This window comes from Pezoporus occidentalis, unplaced genomic scaffold, assembly GCF_034315485.1.
Source record: "Pezoporus occidentalis ecotype Australia unplaced genomic scaffold, CSIRO_AGI_Poc_V1 ctg15, whole genome shotgun sequence".
Classification (NCBI taxonomy): Eukaryota; Metazoa; Chordata; class Aves; order Psittaciformes; family Psittacidae; genus Pezoporus; species Pezoporus occidentalis.
Window position 1 is genome coordinate 513,809 of NW_026913316.1, and position 22,847 is coordinate 536,655.

Here is a 22,847-nt window from a genome sequence, read left to right on the forward strand (position 1 = left end):
AGCAACAAACACTGACTACTGAAACAGAAATTAAGACAGTAAAAGGACTCTGAAATTGAGGGTAAGATTAGCATCTCTTTGCTAGGAGGTTGATGAAGTACTTATCTATTGCTGTCACACATAACTGACTTTAAACTTCTGACACAAAGTTAGAACACCCGCAAAAAAAAAAAAAGAATGCTCTCATCCTGAAAACTTGCACCTTTAAGAGCATAACTGCTTTTCACCTGGCAACATGAAAACAAGACCTTTCCACAGCTGCAAACAAAAAGAGCCAGACTCAACCAGAGCACATCAATGCTTCAGGTTCTCTTTGGACTTCAGAAGAATGACCCCTGTGTCATATCAGACAGCAAGCAAGTGCCTTGTCTGCCAGGCTGCTTCCTCTAGCACCATCCTTCTAACCCCTACCTGTTCTTTGACAGATACCCCATCCCAAACTGGAGAAACCTCTTTCAGTGAGTTATTTTCCAACAGAGTACTCTCTTCATTTCAAAGGACCTGCTCTGATAAGCTTCTGCTCAAATTCACACACTATGCTACGTTCTACAGGAAGGGGGAAAAAGCCACATAGAAATTGCAATAGCCACACTCAGGACTGCTACATTAAAGTCACAGTTCAGGTAATAAGGGAGCTGGGTAATAATCAGACTGATTTAGGTTAGTCCTAAGTAGAAAGAACTATTTGCTAGAAGACAAGAGCTAAAACAACTTCCACAGGTGGGGATGAGACCATTTCCTAGCCAAGCAGCACTTTTCTGCATCTAGGTAAGGCAGCAGGAACTGTAAACTGCTCTTCATAACTCCTTGCATCCACCAGTCCCTTTGTGTGGATGTAGCTTCCCCTTGGAACAGACAGCCCCAAAACTTTAGCTAGTCAGCATTTAAGCAAAAAGAATCCAAGATGTTACAGTCTTTGGCACTTCTTCTGTTTCACAGCACGAATGATACCAACTACACGACTGAAATCTGAACTATTCCTCCCTTTAATAGCAAAGCCATCCTCCTAGCTGCATTTCAAGAGAAACTGCTTCCTAGTCAATTAAGCAAAAAGGAAAAAGAAAAAAAAAAAGGAGTAAAGAAGCTCACGTATAATAAAATTTGTGCATTATTACACTGATAAAGGTTTCATTATTTGCCTTCCCCCCCCCCCCCCCATATCATAACATGATGACATTGACTTTAAATCCTGGAAATCCATTGGTTTATTCAACTTTCTTATCAGTCAACAACTGTGTATGACAAACCTCAGCTGCAATTTAATTTATACACCACCTCCCAGCATCCGGAAAGAGAACATAGAGCAGGTTCCTATTCTCCCATTTTGCCATGGAGAGTTTTTCAAATAGGACCGTGGGCAAACTTCTAAATATGCTATTACTCTATGAAAAATAATTTTAAGCACAATAGGAGGAGATTCACAAGCAGCCACTGTAAAGCCTTTTACATCCTTACTCTGAAGTTACACAGAAACGAGGACAGATTAAGTGAGTAGAACCATTTTACTCTTTCCTTCGATCAGATTTACAAGAAATGATTACTGAACTCCAGAAGTTCTTGGGTTTACAAATTAAATCAAACTACTGAGGTAAAGGCAGAGTAAGAAAACTGAAGTTTCATAAATAAAAAAATTAAAAAAAAAAACAAACAAAAAAAAACACAAAAAAACACAAAACAGCACTAATTGAGAATACAGCCCAAAAAGCTGGCAAAAGGAAGCAAAAGCTAACTAAAGTTAGTGAATGTATGGGATTACTGATAGCTTTTCTTGATTTTAACTCAAGTATTTTAAGTGGCAATCTCAATTTTATGGTAGGCTTAATAGTTTTGTATGCAAGTAAAAGATTCATAGAGCAATCAGAGCTGTCAATTCACCAACTGCACTGTTATCGCTTCCCATTATAGACATTGCCTATATTCAGTGCTGCTCGGCAATCTCACACCATCTTCCACATTGCAACAAAGCAAGAGAATTCAGGAAAATTATGGCAAGGACTGCAATTTTATTTCTTCTCTGAAGCTTCATGAGTGTGCAGATGACCAGTTTCAAATGGTATAATGGCAATTTATCTCGGGCACACTAAATTTTAGGTATGCCTCTTATGGCATCTTTAAGACCATATATCTTTCTTTTTAGGAGCAAATAAGGAACTATCAGCAGATTTTTCTTAACTGACATACGGATCCACTGGGCAACATTAGCAACCTTGGCATTCATCATTTATGCATTCACTTTTTCTTGGTCCAGATTCTAAAACCTCCAAGTGATTCCAACAAAGACACAAGCTTAGAGGCATATAACCAGAGGGGCACGATTTCAGTGTTTTCCAGCAGCCACAGTCATGATCTTAAGCAAAGTATTTGTTGTAGCTAACAGCTATTAATTCAATGTTAAGAACCCAGTCCTGAATTTAAAGCAGTATCAGGACTACGACATGAATACACTTTTGACGCCCTTCAGCTCTGGCCAGGCTCAAAATCGGAAAACATTACACCTTAAACCCCTCACTTTAATCACAACAGCTCACAGAACGACCCCCCCACTTCCCATTTTGTTTTGCACTCTATGTACTCTCCATACATGCTGCGGGCAATTGCACCACATCAGTACCGAGCTGGTATGCAGTGCTACCACATGGCAACCAGGGCCTCACAGAAGTGTACAGCTGAGAAATTCACTTGCCGTAAAAAAATGAGATTCATTAGAAGGTTACTAGCTCTTTAAGCTGCCTGCATTTTTTTTTTTTTTGGCATTTGTGCCAAGTGCAAGATGTTCTCTCTTACTTATTTTTAACAGCTCTGTGGTATATCCTGACACCAGAACGCACCTCTCCTGTCTGTATGTTATGGGGGGGAGCACAATGACATACAAAGAGATGAGGGACAAGAAAAGGCTACTAGTGTAGTTGTCAGCAAATACTCAAGCAAGATCAAATACCCCAGTGGAGTGACCATCCTTTTCGTGAAAGCTGACATACTCATCTATCCCTCACTTTGGGAAACAAGCTACCTCAGGTTTGTACTGCAAAACTTGTTGAAGAGCTGCCTTAAGAACATAAGTTGAGAAAATCTCCAAATCCTAAATCACTGTTAAAAATCTGCAGTCTCATTTTAATCAAGTAACAGGAACCTTAGAGTTATCTATATTTCGTAGTGAAGACCTTCCCAAACAGAATTGCCCTTTGATCCTATGAAATGTACAAGCCAAAGAACAAACATCCATTTTTCAACTGAAACTTAAGATGATCAAAATCTGACCACAGTTTCCCTTCGCTGAAGTGAGGAGAACTGTGCTCTTAAATTTATCTATCCATTTGGGATGTTCAATCTGTTCCTGCTGTCCTACCAATGTTGTTGCAAGTCAATTTGTTTTGGTGGCAACTGCTCATCCATCCCTAAGTGCGCAATACTCCAATTCACTGCCCTGCTGAGGTGGCAAACCTTGTAGTGGTGTTCAAATACAGCAGCAGCACACTCCTTTCACTGCAGTCAGATACTTTCCCTATTGATGTTTGCTACAGACACTCATGGCTGAATGGGCCTACACTGTCAGGGCTATCAGAAGGGTACCCAGCCTCCTATAAATAATTGGTTTAACATACAAATGTTTTAGCAACAAGTCTATAAGCATTTTTACTTATTTTTCTGTTCAAAAAAACACAGATCAAGTGAAAGGCAGTAGCTTCTAAATTCTGCGCAGCAACAGCTGGAACATAACATTTTAGATCATGTCCTTTGGCTCTTGTTCCAAACCACCATCTGGAGAAATCTCTTTCTACACTGAAACTGATGAAGACTGCAGCAAGAGAAGTAAAAATAAGCAAGTTAAAACAGATTGAAAATCGGCCTGCATTGTTTTATCCTGAGCAACAATGGGAAGAACTATTTCCATCAGTCCCGAAATCAATCAAATATACCAAAACCAGATTGCATATTCTTCAAAAGAAATTCCTTTTTACAGCACAAAGCATTGGTTTCGGGCTTACTATCGTTCATAGTCCCCAAAATTAGGCATTTACTGCCTTTTTTTTTCCTTGTGTCCACCTTTTTTTTCCAAATACGGACAAATTTTCTCAACACTTTTGTCACCTTAGGAGATTCGCATGCAAAAATTAAACTAGGTTACATTTATACTTGGAGACATTATTACTTAAACATCCAGTTTTTGTTGAACGCTCCTTCCCTCCCCCTTTTCCTTTTTTTTTCCATGACATTTTATATTCCTTCTGTGGCAGAACTAGCAGTTTGCAACAAGATGCATGTCAAATAACTGGATTTGTGAACAGTGCTCATTCCTTCAAAGTCCCGTTTTATTAGTTTGCAGCTGTAAGGAGGTTGAACTCCAAGAGCACCAAGACACAGGAAATGTAGGATGAATCCAAGCTTCTCTGCTACGTTACAGTGCACATACAATAGATGAACGTGAGGAAGAAGGGGAAGACACTTTCCTTCACCTTACATTGTAAAAACAGTCAAGTGCATATGGAGTCAAACAACAGAGAAAAGAATCAACCAGAGCTTGTTTTACACTGCCCTTAGCTTCAGATGTGTGACTGTTAGAAACATTTAGAGGGAGACAAAGTTTTATATCCGAGCTTCTCCCTGTTCTCTTTTTATCTTCTTACCTAGCCAATTTTATTTCAAACACTGATTAACATATGCTATGGCTAGAATGAACCAATTGAAAAAAAAAAAAAAGAAAAAGGAATACTGATCAGGAGTCCACAGGGAATTAAAGCTTGGGTATTTCATTTCTAATATGTGAGTGGTTGCTAACAGCAACCTATCTCCTTCCCTCCCTGCTTTTAAAAGGGAAAGCAAGATGAGTGTGAAATGCCAAAAGAGATGTCCAATACCCATCTCATTTGCTCAAGGATTCCATTAGAAATTATAGCTTGAATTACTCTGAGGAGGTGCATGCATATTGTTAACCCACAGGCTGCGTTCATGAAAAATCCAGGTTTAAGACAATGGAAGACAAGGAAAGCAAACGAGTGATTGCTCTGCTGAGGCAAAACGGAGCGATGCTCAGGCTGGGTGGTAGGGAAGCAGTGCAGCACAGCTTGAGCGGCACGCAAGCGGGTGACAGCATGGCTCCACAGCACACATTACATCATCAGCTTTGTGCAGGGCTGAGCCATTGCCCCACTCGGGAGGAGCGCTGCCACATGCTGCATCCCTGGATCCATCCCCCAGACCTTACGGAGGCAGAAACATGAGCAATCTGAAATCACGCAAACCTTCCTCTCCTCACCCTGCCCAAAATCCTCCCCATCTGATCCCTCTGTCAAATTTCATTAGAAACAAAAAGACCCTTTCCACGCTTGCCTCTGCAAACGGATTTCACTCAAGAACCAACAGAAAGGATTTTGCAGATTGTCACAACTAAGAAAGGGAGGTTTCGTTCTTCACTTATCAAATTTGTTCTAGCAGATTATTTCCTTCAGATGACAAAGGCAAGTAGTCTGAATCTCATTAGAGCCACATTTAACACAGGTACCAAAGTACACAAATTTAACCTGAATCAGGGCTCAGTGCTCTCCATGAACTCCACTGACTCAGCTCCTTCTATGTTACTGTAACAAGAACAAGATTAACATCTTGCCTTCGCTTTCATCTATTTCTGTAAATTGATATACATCATTATAAATGTAGCATTCACAACTCTGGTCAGAAGCACACTCCCAAACTCAGCACTCAAAACCAAGAAAAAAAATCTCTCACCAGCTCACCTATCTTCAAGTCATAAGTAAATTTGTTTGAAAATGATCTTTATTAAAGACATGCAGCATATGCAATAATGAGATACATAAAACAAAGCAAGCAAGTCCTAATGCTATTCAGGACAGAAGCCTATAGGCATTCAGATATCCTGCTATTGGTTTCTATAGCTTTAATATTCACATACAGATTAAAAAATTGATATCTATTAAAATAGTATCAAATTTCTTTGGTAACAAGTTACCTGGAAGTAGGGGCACTGCATTATACTCAGAAGAGTGCTAATCAATCTTAAAAAAAAAAAAAATTTTGCATAGGAAAAATCTTGCTCATTTTACGGACCAAACCAGACAAAAGCTGTTTTAACTTGACTGTATCTCGCCACTTCCTACTACTTGCCAGCACAATAAATCCAGTCAAATACTAGTGAGCTCCCTCCTATTTCATGCTCAAATTTTTAACATCAAATCTATGGACCCTGATATGGTTGCCCTCATTAAAATAAGAAAGGGCAGACGGTTGCTTTCCTGTAGGCACAGGCAGTGAGTATTCATCCATCACTTTATTCTTCAACCTTCTAAAGCATGAAAAATACAAAGATGTTATATGCCCAAATACATCCAGCCATCCACCTCTGTAATGCTACCTGCAAAATACCACCACTAGCAAATGTTTTCCATTTATTGCAACTGAGGGCATTCATCACATGGGCATGTTCTAGCACCTCTGATCCACGCCTTTGTAGAACACACTCAGACTTAGCAAGCATTATGGAGTATGGTGTAGATATCAGCTTCAAATCAGGATGAAGACAGTGACTCAAGTACTGTAAATTATAGTATTTTCATTAAGTTCACAAAACCAACCTAATTTAAGCTCAATTAAAATGTTTTTTTTTTGGTCTTCTACAACACTCACTCACTACACAAAATTCTAAAGGCATATGATTTCCTGGAAGAGCTCTTTGAGACAACAACAGAAGCTAGCATTTTAATTGCATTAAAAAGCAGCAATGTATTTTGGCATATATATGAATACATTGCTTCAGATGTCTACAGTGTATTTTAAAAGCACTAGGTAAGACTTTAACAATACCTTTGCCTTCATGTCTTTGGTTCCTTACATGATTAAAGACACACAAAGTTGTCTCTGAAGACTTTAAACTCTAAAACAAATTAGCAGTCCATAGGTATACTTCTAAATGACCCAGAAAGCTTAATTAGAAATATTAACTTCTGTAGAACAGTAACAAACGTGAAATTACATTTCTCTCTAGCTGTTTTCATCTTTACTTTACTATTCTCCTCCACTCCCTTACACCATCTCATCAGGTTAACACACAAGTTTATGGAAGTAGTACAGCACAGCAACAGTTTATACTTTATTTAGTTTGGCAAATATTTTTATTTTTACACCTTATTAAATGAGAAGCATTCCCTACAGAAGTGCTTTTGGTATAGAGCCATGTTTGTTGCAGACAAGTCATGCAGCAGCTTTCACATTTACTTTTGAGCTCCAATATCCTGACATCCCATTTAAACTGCCAAACTCTCTTATCTACCATTATTTATAACAAAAACAAAAGCCCATGAGAAATTAAGTCATGTCAGAGGTTTACTGAATCTTTTTAGCCTAGCAGCTACAGAAAGTTTGAACATGAAGTAGTATCATGCCCTTCTCCAGCAGAAGTCATTTGGGTATTTGAAAGTATATAGACAGATAATGGATGTATTCTGGACTGAGCACAAAGGACAGTAAGGCAAGTGTTACAGAGCATCCAGTCAGACTTCAAGACCTGGACTGCAACTTCTCCATAAAAAGACTTCCCCAAAAGTTTTGATAGCTGATACATCACAACAGCCTACCTTCATGCTTCCCTAACCAAGCACAAGTGTGTATGACCAGCATCACCAAGTACATTTGACACAAAAGCTCTTTCTTACTAAGTCCTTTATGCACACAGTTTTTATGTTATACTTTATCTCCACTACCATGGTAGGACTAATTCTCTTTAGAAGTTACTTAACAGAATTGGAAGTACATACACATCAACTTGAGATTTCTTAAGACACTTTCCTCCAGCAGATACTCTAACTCAGCATACTTGTGTTCTCATGAGGGTCAGAAGCAAGACTTAGCCCACTACCACATATAACTCAATTGTATATAAATTTATCCCAGTTAGCTCAAATGAGTGCATTTCCAAAGCTCACTTAGTTCTGAACTCGGTAACTAAGCACCAAATGCAAACTCTATGGCTTGTAACACTTCAAAGTAGGAGCTGCAAGCAAGCTATCAGGATATATTTCTGTCAGAATGCTAATACTATTTGCAGCAACAAAACTGCTCTGATTTCAAAGCAGAGTAAAAACTGTTCTACCATCTCAACATCTGGGGAAAACAAACATGAAGTACTCGAGATTCATAAAAAGTAAAATTTTGAACTAACGGCACTTACTCTGTCACTTATGCTTTAAGAAATGATACATATGATGATGCTAAGGATCTAAGTTACAGCACTGTAACACAGCATCTCTACCTGCATTCTTGATAGCTTTATTGTGAAGTAATTGTTTTACAAAGAAAGTTAATTTAAGAATCAAAATCAACACACTAAAGTGTACTTGGATGTAGGAGGAAAACACAAGTCCAAAAGGCTTCTCAAACATGGCCAGTATCAGAAGCTTAAGTTGCCTACAAAGCAGCCTGTCACTGTCAGATGTGAGAATCCCATCCTTTTACACGGCCTGTTTTTGACTGCTTTGGGTAATTGACTGCCATTAAAACCACCAGATGTTTTTGAACTATCACTCTTCAAGCTCTTGTTTCAATGACTTTCTATGAATATAAGCTCCCTAACCTTATTGGATTATTATTATTTTTTTTATCTTTACAATTTAAAGGATACTACTCCACATTAAAGATACTGGTGTTTAAAAATTTGACTTCTCATAAAGTACTGCAACTAAATGTGACAGTCAATTTTACTGCTATTTCCTACCTTCGTTTTGTTGAACTAAGGTTTGAAATACCTGATGGTTACCTTCACTATTCGCTTTGCAGTCTGCTTCTATTTTACCAGCACAGCCCAGTGTTGTTAGCCTATCAGCACCTACCAACTGATTACAACTGAATTCAAAGCTTAAGTATATCAGGCTTTGTAACTCCTTCTATTAAACATATTAATACAATATGATACAGTTAGGGTAGGCAGGAACTACTGGCAGCCAGAGGACTAACCACAAAAATATACAGCAAAGTTTCTTGTAGTTACTTACAGTTTTCCAAAAAGAAGACACTCCACATTAAGCATTAAGCCTTCAAAGTGCTAACTCAGAAGATTTTTTTTTTAATTTTCTGGTACAGACATGCGTGCAAACAAGTTATCGGTAGCTCATGAAATGACTGCAGGGAATATGCATGTGTGCACACACATCACTATACACAACAAAAAGCCAAAGAGAAAGTTCTGTCAAGTTCCATGCAACTGCACTATCAAGTGCACAGTCTAGTCAATATTCCCTTTTAGTGTCAGTGCCACCTTAAGCCAAAATTTTACGATAACTACCAAAAGCAGGCTGAGGATTCTTAGTTTAAATAACCACCACCATGTCAGGAGTCTAAACAGAGATTCACATGCATTAAATCCTGCTTATCAAGTATAGCCGTTCATTGACAAACTGGTGAAAAATAAAGCTGAGCAAGCAAGACATCTCCCCACTAAAATGGAAATGTCATCTGGGAGAAAAACATTTTAGGGAAGTTTCACTTTTCGTGAGGAAAGAGAAAAATATATGGGAAAATTTCAATATAATTCTGCACAACCTCAAAAAAGAAAGGCTATTGAAACTACTGTGCTCTATCAGGATGAGACTCTCTCCACAAACACACAAGGCAGGCAAGTACACAGACTTCCACATATAAATTTTAAGCAGGACAAACAGATGAACTAAATACAAGGCCAGAGAAAACAACCATTTGTTCAAACCAAGTGCACACAAACTTACACAGGTAAGTCAAATATCCATAACTCATTTTGCACAATTTGGTTATTGTTAACAAAATTTAAGTTGAAATATTCATCTTTGCCTTCTTTAAGTGAAGACTGACCTACAGTTATGGGTCAACATCAAGGTACTCCATCCACATGGAGTATTTTATCTCCGAGTGAAATTCTGGAAGTTCTCTTCCAAAACCCAAGTTAAACTAGCCAACTTGTAAAGTACATAGAAAACAGTTCAATGATTGAAGTTGTGGAATAATCTTGAAAGGAGAGCCTGTATTTAGCCCAGAAAAAGCATTTAACTTCTTACTGAACTTCTAACAAAGTAACTGCCAATATTAACAGAAATCAATACATCACACAAAATTAACTTACAATGTGGACTTAAAAAAAAAAAAAAAATAAAAGTCCCTTATGCTTAAACTTATAATCAAAAACCAAGCAAAAACATGACCTACTCATCCAACACATGCCTGGTATATCTTCACACTTACAAAGCATAGTAGAACAGAAGCATGTACATGAAGGCTAAGGGGCAACTCTAGTACCACAGAGCTGATCCAGTTCTGAAACTCCAGCCCATCAAACACACTGAAGATGAGCTACATTATAAACCAGCTGCACCCATATATTTCTATTCAGGAGTACTACACATTAGGAGCTCAGCTGCAAGCTTGAATTTTAACATACTGTGGCAAGCCCAAGCAAAGTTAACTGTACATCATATGCCAGCTAGAGTCTTAATTGGGAAAGACTCTCTTTTAAGGGAGGAAACCCTGAGTTACAACACAATTAACCTAAATCAGACAAGAGCACTTTTGGAAAGCTGCTGGAGATTATGGATCAAATTACAAAAGACAGAATTACTGCATAACACTAGTTAGCTACGATGCCATCCTCTGAATTTTCACTCTCCAGAACAGCAGCTTTAGAGTAAGAAAACAACTGTGTTGCTACTAGCTTAAAGTCTAGTCTTTGAATGAATAGTTGTCAGGCCAGCAATGTTATTTTGACACAGCCAGCCATCAGCTTATCTGTGTACATCCTTATCTCCAGAATCATCATCTTTTACTTGGAAGTACTATTCGCCCTGAACACACCACAGGCATCCCTTCTTTATAGTGAGTTCAGTATCTGCATTTATGCTCCCTTCAGCAGATGACTAATATTACAAGCACACTATTTTGATTGACACCTAATACCATAGCTGCCATTATCACTTACATCATGCTAAAACATGAAGTGTTACCCACATCTATTTGGAGAGTAAAAGAATACAGAATTGCTTTGACACACTGTCAAGAAGCACTGTCAGGCTTCACCCACCACAGCTACGTTTTCTGTTTCTCCATTTTACAAGGTCATTAACTAACAGAATTAGAGAAGAGTCTACAATATTATAGCTACACATCCAATTTAATGTTAAGTATTATACAGTAACATGCCATTACAAGATAAAGTTCAAGAAATAGTCTAATGACTTACCATTCAGGAGTATCAACACACCAGCTTTTTTGGTTGTATCCTGTTTATAAGAATACATTGTTCATACCCCAACATGCATGTTCTGTTGTCTGTGGCTAAAAGAATGGCTAAAGTAAATGACGCTTGGGAACAAGAGCAAATTAAATCCTTATCCCTTTATCAGAAAAAAATTGAATTCCAATTTCAAAAACTCAAACTTGAGTTCAAGACCCCAGTGGATTTGATATTGTTCCCATAACTGCTAGGTTTCCATCTTCTTCAAGAAGCTCTATTTTCAAGTCAAAACATTTTTCAACTAGTCTTGTTTGAGCAGTCAGATGAAAAAAGGTACAATACATGTTCAATATCCAAGTCATCTTTGTCAATGCCTATCTTCTGCCTGTACAGTTTCCTTGACTGTCAGTTTGCTTAACAGTTGCTCTGCCTGGATTTACTACCAAATAGGCTTTGACAATGATTGCTATTTAATCCTGTGTAATACCCAGATACAACTGTTCCCAAACCGGAGTACAGTTTGAAAAACACAGTCTCTTCCCCAGCTACATACAAGTCTGGTGTCATGAACTAGAAATCTTGCTGCTGCAAAACTCAATAGAAAGGACCACAACTACAAATAAAAGCTATTAATCTCGTATGTATTTGTCCACAACAAGCAAACAATTATAACCAAGGCTTCTAATTCCTTACCTAAAATTTCAGTTTAATGATTTGAACTTTTTAATGTTTGTATATTAGGCAATGACATTCCAGTAAAACCGAGTAACAGAGTTCACCATCTGAGAATCTGAACTTAAGCCACCCTTCATACAGTATGCCACGAACAGAAGAACCTGAAATATGCAATGCAATGTAATTTAAAATCAACAGTCAACCTTCATTCTCCCAGTCATCTAACACAAGCCTGTTTCAGTTGCAGAAGCTGAACACTAGCTAGACATCCGCAAGCAATTTTCAGCTGTTATTGCCACCTTCAGAGTTGTCAACTTCAAGGGTCTGCAATTCAATTTTTTTTTTTTTTAATTAATTTTGGGTAATCTGTAAACTCCATCCTGTGCTTTGCTTTAATGAATTCCACTATCTAATCATCATGGTACAACAAGAAATGTTTCTTACATAAAAAGCTCCAGTGTGCATTCAAATTTGCCAGCAAGGTTATCCCACATAAGTATGTAACAAAATATAGAATTATTTCCTTAATCATTTCATCTCTGGTCATATTTACATGAACATTCACATCCCAGTTTCTGAAATGCTTATCCCCCTGAAGATGATATTGCCATGACCTAAATGAAAGTTGACATACACACTGTCTTAGAAAATTAAAACTGAAGTGATATATTTAAAGTTTATCCTCATTTCTAAATCACCAGAACATCCTTTCCAAAACAAAACTTAAAACCCCCATACCAACACTCCAATATTCTGTCTAGTTACTACTCTTCAGATTTAAACAAATAACCTCAAGAATTATTAACAGTCTGATGAATTTATCATTTCAGTGTAACGCATACCTAAGATTTAGATAACGCTTTACATTAACAATTTAATTAAGAACAAGCTAGGCATTAGTGAGCAACAGTTCCTGTCTACAGCACCAGATGATAAAATGCAAGATAAATTACAGTGGAGAAGAACAAAATACTCTGCTTCATTTTACCTTAAGATAACTACCCCTCCATTATTTCATCATATCTCATCGAAAAGTTAACATACCTGAATAATAGTATGACCTATGGATTAATAGTATGACCTATGGATTTAAAATTCTTAATGCCAGCTATGGGTATGAGAAGTTACTCCACTCAGTTAAAAGAAACTGGTTCACTTGAGTTGGGTTGACAAAGACAAGACATTAGGAACAATACAAATACTTCAGTTTAACGGCCATTTTCCAAGACTGACTGACAGTATGTCACAGCACAGGACACACACATGCTCGCACAAGAAATCCAGGTCATAACTGGAACATTTCCAGGCAAACTGACTCAGTGTCTTTACTCCATGACAGCTCTGGTGAATTACCACATCCTACCAGACTACAGCTTAAGCCTTATTCACAGGCTGTTGTCTTAATGCTCGCACAAAAGCTGAATTCCAATTTGGCCACTGCATTACTTAGGTTACCCTGTTCACACCAAGGAAAAAAAGGAATATGCTTATTTGCTTTACATTAGACATTGCCATTTCGGTGCTTAAAGAATTCAAAGACATTTAGGACTATGACCCCAAATTAAGACAGTCCTTTCCCTCCCATTGTAATCTGGAATATTACTCACTGCTGCTCTGGACAAGAAGCATTTCAGCAGACAGAGATTCCAGCTTCCCTATTTAGCATCGGTCTTCCACAAACTTGTTAACAACTTGTACAGCAAAGCTACATAATTTCCAGATTCCTGCACATATTTGCCAATACTTCACAAGCCTTGCCTTTTGTTTCCAGGACTTGCAAACAAAGCAGCATGATTTTGTTAAAACAGCTAAGAGCAGGTTACCTCAGAAAAAAAAAAAAAAGTGAGTAATATGACTAAGAAAAGCTTTTTTAAAGCGAATTGAAAATGACAGGATCCTTTTCCTGTTTTGCCTGTGCTTACCATGTAACATGCATCACGGAGGCATTCCGCATTAGAAAGTGTGCCACTGACAGCTATACAAATGTGAAGATATTTGACCTGTGTCACAGCAAGCACATCAATCCGCAGCACTGATATACCTTTTCCAACAGACCTAGCACACGAGCTGTCCTACTTGAGGACCAACACAACTCCATGTCAGCCAGCTATACAAAAAGAAAATTACTAACCCCCCTTGTTGTTCCTTCAGGAAATGAAAGAACAAAGAAAACCAACAAGGAATCTCTTTTAGCCATTTCCAGACAACATGCCTGTAACATGACTCAGGCACTTGAAAGAGTGTTTTACCATGAAACACTGCTCCATACATCAGCAATTACTTCAGTAAGACTATGCCAACTATGTAAGCAATTCGACTTTTAACAGGATGCCAGGGTTTATTGCTGAATATGAATGCAGCTCACTGTGACAGGCCAGTTAAGTATCTATGTAGCACTACATAGCACTGGCCTCGCCAACATCATGTGGGCAAACCTATCAAAGAAACAATTATTCCCCAAAGAATTGCACTGGGGGGAGACAGTCTATACACACTATCTAACTCCAAGCTAAACAGGGGCTACATAGGGAACTCTTTCATTCTTAACTGCAGGCACATTTGGGCCAGGCCTGCAACTGTTGACTTCTCTCCAGCAACTGCCTGGCACAGCCCTGGTGCTCCCACCATGGGGACAGGGAGGATGGCGTCCAGATGCGCCTGCCTGTAAGCCCGAGACATCACCACCAGCAGGTCACTTGCTCCTCAGTGCACCAAGGCACACTGCAAATGTACAAACCCATGCCATTTTAAACAGCCTGCATACCTACAAAAAGCAAAAGTGCACGTGGTAGAATAAGAAAGTTATAAATTGACATCTGTCCTCATTTTCTGTACCATTTCATACACCTACATCCCATGGGCATTTTCTATTTTTTCTTGAAGTATCACTGCAAGATTAAATTCATAGTTAGAACTTAAAGCTCAATTTTTTCCTAATTAGATTTGAAATTATTCTTTTTAGTTTACATGAGTACTTGAGAGATTTGGATTTTGGAGTATGGGGTAAACTATTCACTAGCTATAGAAGCAATTTTCATTCTCAAGTCTTTTTTAATATTAAGCCTTATTTAAATTTAATTGTTAGTATATTCTTGCTCAAAAAGCAATACATCAGCATACCTGAAAATCAATTATAACCCATAGTACTACACTTCTCCCGCTTCACCTTAGGAAAATTCTTCACACTTAATTTTCAGGCAGTTTGCAAAGTTAACTTCACAGAGGCCTACATGCATAAAGCCACCCAAATTCCATCAGAGCTGTGATGTTGCCAGAGTTTGGGATTTTCAGTTCCCCTTTGTCACAACCATTAACTGCAGTTTTAGTATTCTGCCCTTAGAGCTCATGTTTATGCATCAGACTTTTGTAGCTTAAACTGGCACAGGAAGGTACAAAGGATAGAAAGACCTGTAAGCAGTTAAATGGGATAGTCTTAAAGACACTTGCCTTTAACTAAACAAGATACTTAGATTTATGCCTTCACTTACAGTTCCTCTCTGCAATACAAGAATTCTCTGACATAGCAGACAGTCCATGATTTCCTCTTCACCTGCATCAGAAATCACACTGCATTTCTTTCTTGTTTCCTTTTGCCAGGAGCAGTCCTGCAGCAGTGTCTATGATGGCAATGTAGAAGTGAGTTCCCTACTCTGCCTTAGTTTTCTGAGTGCGAAATTTTCTTCACTCATCCAACTGTAGAAACAAAATTTTAACATCAGCCAGTACTTTACACTGTCCTTACTGCTATTTTTAGACCTGTATTTAACCAACTATACTTTAAGGTCTTAAGATGCTAGTGCACATTTAGATTCTCTCTGCACCCTTTAAGTGAAGGGAAGCCTGTAACTTGAAACAAGAAATGGAAAAATTCTCAGGTAAGTACTACAAGGACACCTGAAACATTTTAGGGCCCGGAAAGAACAAGAAGCTCCTGCTGGCTCTGTGCAACTTGGATCCTGGCTGCAAATACAGAATGTCTCAGATTGGAAGTAACCTCGGGAGGCCCACAGTACAACCTCCTGCTCAAAACAGGGTCAGCTCTGAGGTCAGACCAGGTGGCCCAAGGTTTAATCCAGCTGGATCTCAGAAAATTCTGAGGGACATATTCCACAGCCCCTCTGGGCAAACTTTTCCAATGCTTAATTAACCTCTTAGTGAAACCGAGGGTACAGTGTCTCCATCAGGTCGCTGATCAAGATGTGAGACAGAACAGGGTGCAGAATAGAGAAACTCCACCTGGAACAGGTACAGAATTAACCACTACCCTCTGAGCCTGCAGATTCAGGAAGTTTTTCATTCAACAAGCAGCCCGCCTACCTACATCAGACTCCCAACTTGAATACAAGGTTGCTGCTGTGGGAAGATCACGCCAAAAGCCTTGTTGAACACAAAGTAAATCATATCCACTGCTCTCTGCCTTATCCCAGTCTGACAGACCCAGTTATTTCACCACAGAGGGTGACTGGGTTGGTCAGATGACTTTTCTTTGTTAGACTCATGATGGCTATTTCCAGTCAACAACAGCACCTTCACATGCCCACAACTGATTCAAAGTGGACTTCATTTATGATTTTTCCATGGACCAAAGTGAAGCTGACCAGCCTACAGCTGCTTGGGTAATGCTTCCTGCCCTTCTTGAAGACACGTGAAGCATTTACTATTTTCCAGTCATTGAGAAACTTCTCTGGTCACTGTGACCTTCTGAAGATGACCGTGTGGCTATTCTAATGTGAAGCAGATCTCTCAGCACCCTTGGATGCAGCCCACCTGATCACGTGAACTTTGCATAGGTCAAGGCTTCAAGACTTCAAGAGCTACTTGAGTTGAACATCTTCCGCACTGGTTGCTCTTCTCCCCAAATCCTGTCCGTAGTTACAAAGACCTGGTAGATCTTGATGGAAAAGAAGGCACTGAGTACACCAGCCTCATGTGCACCAATGGTAACTAAATCACCCACGCCACTCAGCAGCACACACACCTTTTCCTTCTTTATTCCTATGCTGTTAATGTAGCAGCAGCAGCCCTTCTTGTTGCTCTCAGTGTCCATCTTTTATTTCAACTCTGGCTGAACTTTTGCTTCCCTTTGTGCCACTACTTAGCATTTTTCCTGCAGATAAACTGATATCATGAACTTTCTTGGACTTCACCTAATTCACTGTCTCAAAAGATTTCCCTTTGAACTGATTGCTCCTAAAGTCTAATTTATCATTGGACCCGGTGAAGAAGGTACTGTATGACCATCTCATTGTGCACCAAGACATTCCTTATCTCCATTTAATTTTCACAACCTGTTCCAAAACTCCCAGTCTACAGATCTACTTTTTACAGTTACTGTTGAGTGTCTAGAAATACATTTCCAAAATGTATTTCTCATTCTTATATTCTTATTTGCTCACTGAAAACCACCCAGAATGTAGCTTATCCTTAAAACAGGGAACAATTGCAGGAAATAGTGGCATAAGTAATACCACTATTTTCGGTGTGATGGAATAACTCAATTCTAATTCTGTAGTAACAGAGTAACCTCTGTGACTGGACTATCTGCAAACAAACTTTGAGCTCCTTTATGCAAACAAAATTAAATTAACATATTAACAAAGTCACTGATAGGATTACATAATATCATTCGAAGTTCTGAGTTATTTTCCTCTTCAAGTGAATCATCTCAGAAAACCCTACTTATTTATCAAACTATTAACCTCCCTGCTAGAAGTCCAGATTATTGCAGCAAGAAAGTTGTTAAATAGGAAAAGATGCCAGCAATATCGTAGGTCTATAATTTGATCTCTGTAGAAGTGACAGAGGAAGACTAGCATTACAAGTACACAGAGAACACCTAAACATTCTTTTTATTGACCATTATAGCAACATTTTTAAAAATTAAATCTTGAACTAACCAGACGGATTTCAAAAACATGGGGGGTCAACCTGTCATACATAGGGTTGTAAAAAAAAGATTATAAATTACCATAAAATCATTCACCCCTGTCAAAGCAAACCTAACAACTTCACCATATGCATCCACCTCCCTTTAGTAATCTTCTGACAAAGGTTAACAGAAAGAACAGCAACTCTCCACATTTTCAAACATCTGATCAAGAAAAACAGGAAATACTGGGAGGGGGGAGTGAAATGTTTATGCTTTTTTTGCATATTTAAGTTTTAACAAGCCAGAAATCCAACAGATACAGTCATAGCCTGTTTGGGGAACTGTAGTGATTTTTTAGACAAATAAGGCATTCTACTTGGGAGGCTGAGAAATACAATAAATGCAACATGGTTATATCAAAAATGCTATGCTTGAAAACTACACCCCACAAGAAATCATCTTTCTAGGAACACATCTATTCCCTGACTGGAAGGAAAGTTAAACAGCTTCTTAGAGGGATTCAGACAAATAGGCGAAACTACTGTCTTCTTTAAATAAAGATAACCTAAGGCAGGTGCTAAATTGGGTGCTTGCTTTGGTTCTGACCAGTTACTTCTATTCTTATAAGTAAAACATCAATTGTATCCCAATTGGACCAATTCTGATACTAGCACTCCTAACTGCATTGCCATTAATCAGCACAGGTATCACAGAACGCATAATTCCACTGATGCTTCTCCTTAACACAGCACTTCAAGTTAATACAACAGGTTGAGTTGAACTTCATTCCAGTAGTTTCATATTCCTCCTGCCAAGTTAGAACGGAGAGAGACTTCAGTCTTCCAAATACTGCAGCTTAGTAACTGGGAAAATCCTTCTTCACTGTAGGTGAGCAAATACCTGAACTAATTTATACGTGGCAAGTTTGATTATCAGAGAGAATATACGGTCACAGTCTTCAGGTTGGAAATGCATTCAACAAACCACCCATAAAAAATTATTTCCTTACCTGAATTTTGGAAATCAGTGAATTGATACTATTATGGCTCTGAACATAAACACCTTTCATCACTCAACTTTTTCTACCCTCTCAAAAGATCATCTTAGTGTAAAACTTCTCAGTTTAATTTTTCAAAGGAAGCTTTTTCCATCACATGGCAACTCCTACAACACAGTAACTGTAAACTCTCACTCAAAGCAAAGGAAGGGAGCCCACCTCACTTACTCCAATGGCGCCGTTGCATGGGCTTTTACACTGTAAACTGCTAGTTTAACAGGTACAGCCACATCAGACTGCTGGTTTCTGCGTTCTAGTTATATCATTAGAGGAACTGATCCATTTCAAGTTCACAGAAGTGTAAACGTGAAAAAAACAACAAATCACCATACCCTCATCTATAATGCTCATTTGATGGGGGACTAAGCACACAGTTTAAGTTGCATTCCTTGTGAACTGACAGCACACTACCAGGTCAGCCCTGCACAACAACCCTGTCCCCAATATACAGTATCTTTTTCTAAATAAAGAATGCCTCAAACATCCTTCGAGGTTAGGCACCTCCACCTTCTGGATACCTGGAACCTTCTATTTCAGCAAGATTTTCTCTCTCCATCATCTAGCTTTTCTTCTCTTCCACTTGTAACTGACCTGATTTCATTTCCTTTCCATTAAAACTTTGTGGTTTAACCCCAGCCAGCAACTAAATACCACACAGCCACTCACTTGCCAAAACCAGGACAGACCACAATGATCCACATCAAGGAGTCCACCTCCTTCACCAAACCAATCATGTAAAATTGTTCAGTTTATTAAAAAGAAAAAAAGAAATCAAGAAATCAATTTCACTTGCCACTGAAATGCATCTCTCTTCTGCAGATGTTACATAGCCAGAAATACGAATTCTGTCCAGCTAAAATATTTCCAGCATTTATTATTCCACCTGCCTTAAAAATATGTTAATGATAAACTTGCTTGTCAACTGTAAGAATGCTATAAATGCTGACCTTGTTTCTTGATCTAAGTTTTTCTAGCATCCTGAAAATTAAGCTTCAGTTAACTACGTTTATATATTATGTGATTTTCTACATATACATGTATTATTTAACATTCACAAAAATATTTTAATTGGACTGGCATTTCATTTCTGTCCCGCTGAGATGAAATATTCAGCTTGGGAAATTACCATCACCCAGTAGACCATACTTTGAACTACAAGCAAAGCAGATGAGTGGTGTTCACCAGGGTTCAGTATTGGGACCAGCGCTGTTCAACACCTCTGTTGGTAATGTGGACAGTGGGATTAAGTGCGCCCTCAGCAAATCTGCTGACACCACCAAACTGTGTGGTGTGCTCAACAAGCTTGAGGGAAGGAATGCTATTCAGAGGGACCTTGACACACTTGTAAGGTGGGCTGATGCCAACCTCATGAAGTTCAGCAAGGCCAAGTGCAAGGTCCTACACCTGGGTCGGAGCAATCCCAGGCACAGCTACGGGTTGGGCAGAGAAGAGATTCAGAGCAGCCCTGCAGAGAAGGATTTAGGGGTGTTGCCTGAGAAGAAGCTCAACATGAGTCGGCTTCAGTGTGCGCTTGCAGCCCAGAAAGCCAACTGTATCCTGGGCTGCATCAAAAGCAGTGTGACCAGCAGGTCGAAGGAGGTGATTCTGCCCCTCTACTCTTCTCTGGTGAGAATCTACCTGGAGTCCTGTGTGCAGTTCTGGGGCCATCAACACCAGAGGAACGTGGACCTGCTTGAGCAAGTTATGAAGAAGGCCACAAAAATGATCAGAGGGCTCCTCCCCTGTGAAGACATGCTGAGAAAGCTGGGCTTGTTCAGCCTGGAGAAGGGGACACCTTATAGTAGCCTTCCAGTACCTAAAGGGAGCCTACAAGAAATCTGGGGAGGGACTTTTTACAAGGGCATGTACTGACAGGACAAGGGGGAATGGCTTTAAACAGACAGAGACGAGGTTTAGGGGAGGCTTAGATTAGATATTAGGAAGAGGTTTTTTACTGTGAGGGCAGTGCGGCACTGGAATAGGTTGCCCAAAGAAACCTGGGAATGCCCATCCCTGGCAGTGTTGGAAATCTCAAATCAAACTGCAGTAAGGGATCATTTCTGGATTAGTTTCAGAAAAATCAATATGGCTTATTTTAAACAGACGAGATAAACTAACAGGAATGTTTTGTCTACTCATGGTAAAGGCATAAGGTGTAGTCCAGAAATACATCACAAGTTCTTCTCTTCCCCCTCCCCCAAAAAAGCCCTTCTGGCAAAATTTATACTTTGTAACAGAGGTGAAGTGAAGCATAATTTTTCATCTTAAACCGCTACTCAGAGAAAATGAATTTAAGTCTAGAGGTAAAAATTACAATAATAAAGTTCTTTAATGTCTTGAAACACGTAACATGCTGAACCACAACATACATGCTATCCAACATTCAGCTCTGCATATCAGATTGGCATGTATTACTAATGTTTAGCAATTCTGCATACACTTACAAAGCTCTACATAATTCTTTCCCAGTTTTTCAAAGAAAGCTTCTCAAGCAAGAAAAAATTCTCTGCATACTCACAAATTTTCTACTACATTTAACGAAATCTGAAGTTAAATTAAAAAACTTCTAAGCTAAAATGCCTTTGGTACCCTCTACCATATCAAATATTAGACCATGTTCAAGATGTCATGTTCACAGTGTAAGGATCTGCTGATATGGTTTCATCACTGCCCTTCCTTCCCCCCCCGGCCCCAACTTTTTTTTCCCCTATAAGCAGAGGAATTCAACTAGAATCTACAATATTTTCCTATGTCTTTAAGTCAGTCAAATACTGAACTTTTTTGTACTCTTGCCATCATTTCTTAACCTTAAAGGATCCCTATTTTTTAAGTACTGACTCTTCTCTGAACTATTAACTTAAAGGACTTTATGTCATCCAGAAAGGGGTTGACTTAACAACTATACAGATTCATTCCACACTCACAGATTAAGCACACAGTACAGCCTGTAACATAGCTTAAATACAATTCTGGCAATATCTAGTACATCATAAGCAAAGAAGTCAGTTCAGCCTCTATGTTCACCTCTGCTCAGGTACTTGTGCCAGTTGCACTGATTTGTGAAATGATGCATGTACTGTAAGCAACCCTACAGAGAGCAAATCTTTTTAGACAGGCTAACAGCCATCCAAACATGCTGCTATGAGCTGAAAGATAATTTCATTTCTTTCTGACATACTGGAGCATCTCACCCATGCCCCTGCACTGATGAAAAAGGTTATCCAGTCAAAAAAAGCATTTCACATTTCTCCAAAATAATCATCAACAGTTGAACTGACTGATTTCCTTCTTAACACCTACTTAATAATTAATAAATTGGTTTTGGTTTAGCCCATACCCAGACTTTGTGGAATTCAAAACTGCTTAAGACAAACTGAGCTTTGGAAAAAAAAAAAAAATATTCTAACTCCTGGAACTGAGAGATTAACGCCACATCCAGCTTCCACCAGTCAACTGAGAGGGTAAGACCTGATCAAAGGCAGTCCAGAAAGGTATTTAAACATGACGAATTCTTATACAAAGATACATCTGAATTCAAACAAACTCTACTTCAAAGAGTTCACATGAGAAAAAGGACGGCAAGAAAAAAAAAAAAAAAAAAAAATCAAACACCCACCTTTGAGCTTCACCCAAATATATTCCACCCCCCAACAGCTTCTATTTGAATTATTAGCGAGTTTTTCTTCCATGGCTTATCACTGTGTTGTAGCTGAGAAAATTCTACAATTTCACCAAGGGGAAAATAAAAATAATCATACAAAAGTACAACTGCAAGAATTTTCATTTATAAAGGTTGGTGAAGACTTGTAGAACAGGTAGAATTGTTATACTGCATTTTTATCCACCTGTAGCCAACATGCACCTTTCTAGGCATTGCTATACTTCACCAATACAATCATTAGACAACCTATATAAACTCCCAACTGAAATAAGCAACCAACAATATTTTTTAAGTCAATGGCTTTAATCTAAAATTCTCTGATGTATGCAAAGATGCGAAAGCTCCTAGTAACAAGCTACACAGGACACATTACAACATGATC

At 38.7% G+C, this 22,847-nt stretch overlaps 1 protein-coding gene across 3 annotated transcripts in view; it reads right to left on the minus strand.

Moving 5' to 3' along the window:
• Positions 1 to 22,847, minus strand: part of TRIO (trio Rho guanine nucleotide exchange factor) — a 241,931-nt gene that overhangs the window by 177,419 nt on the left and 41,665 nt on the right. The window lies entirely within an intron of this gene.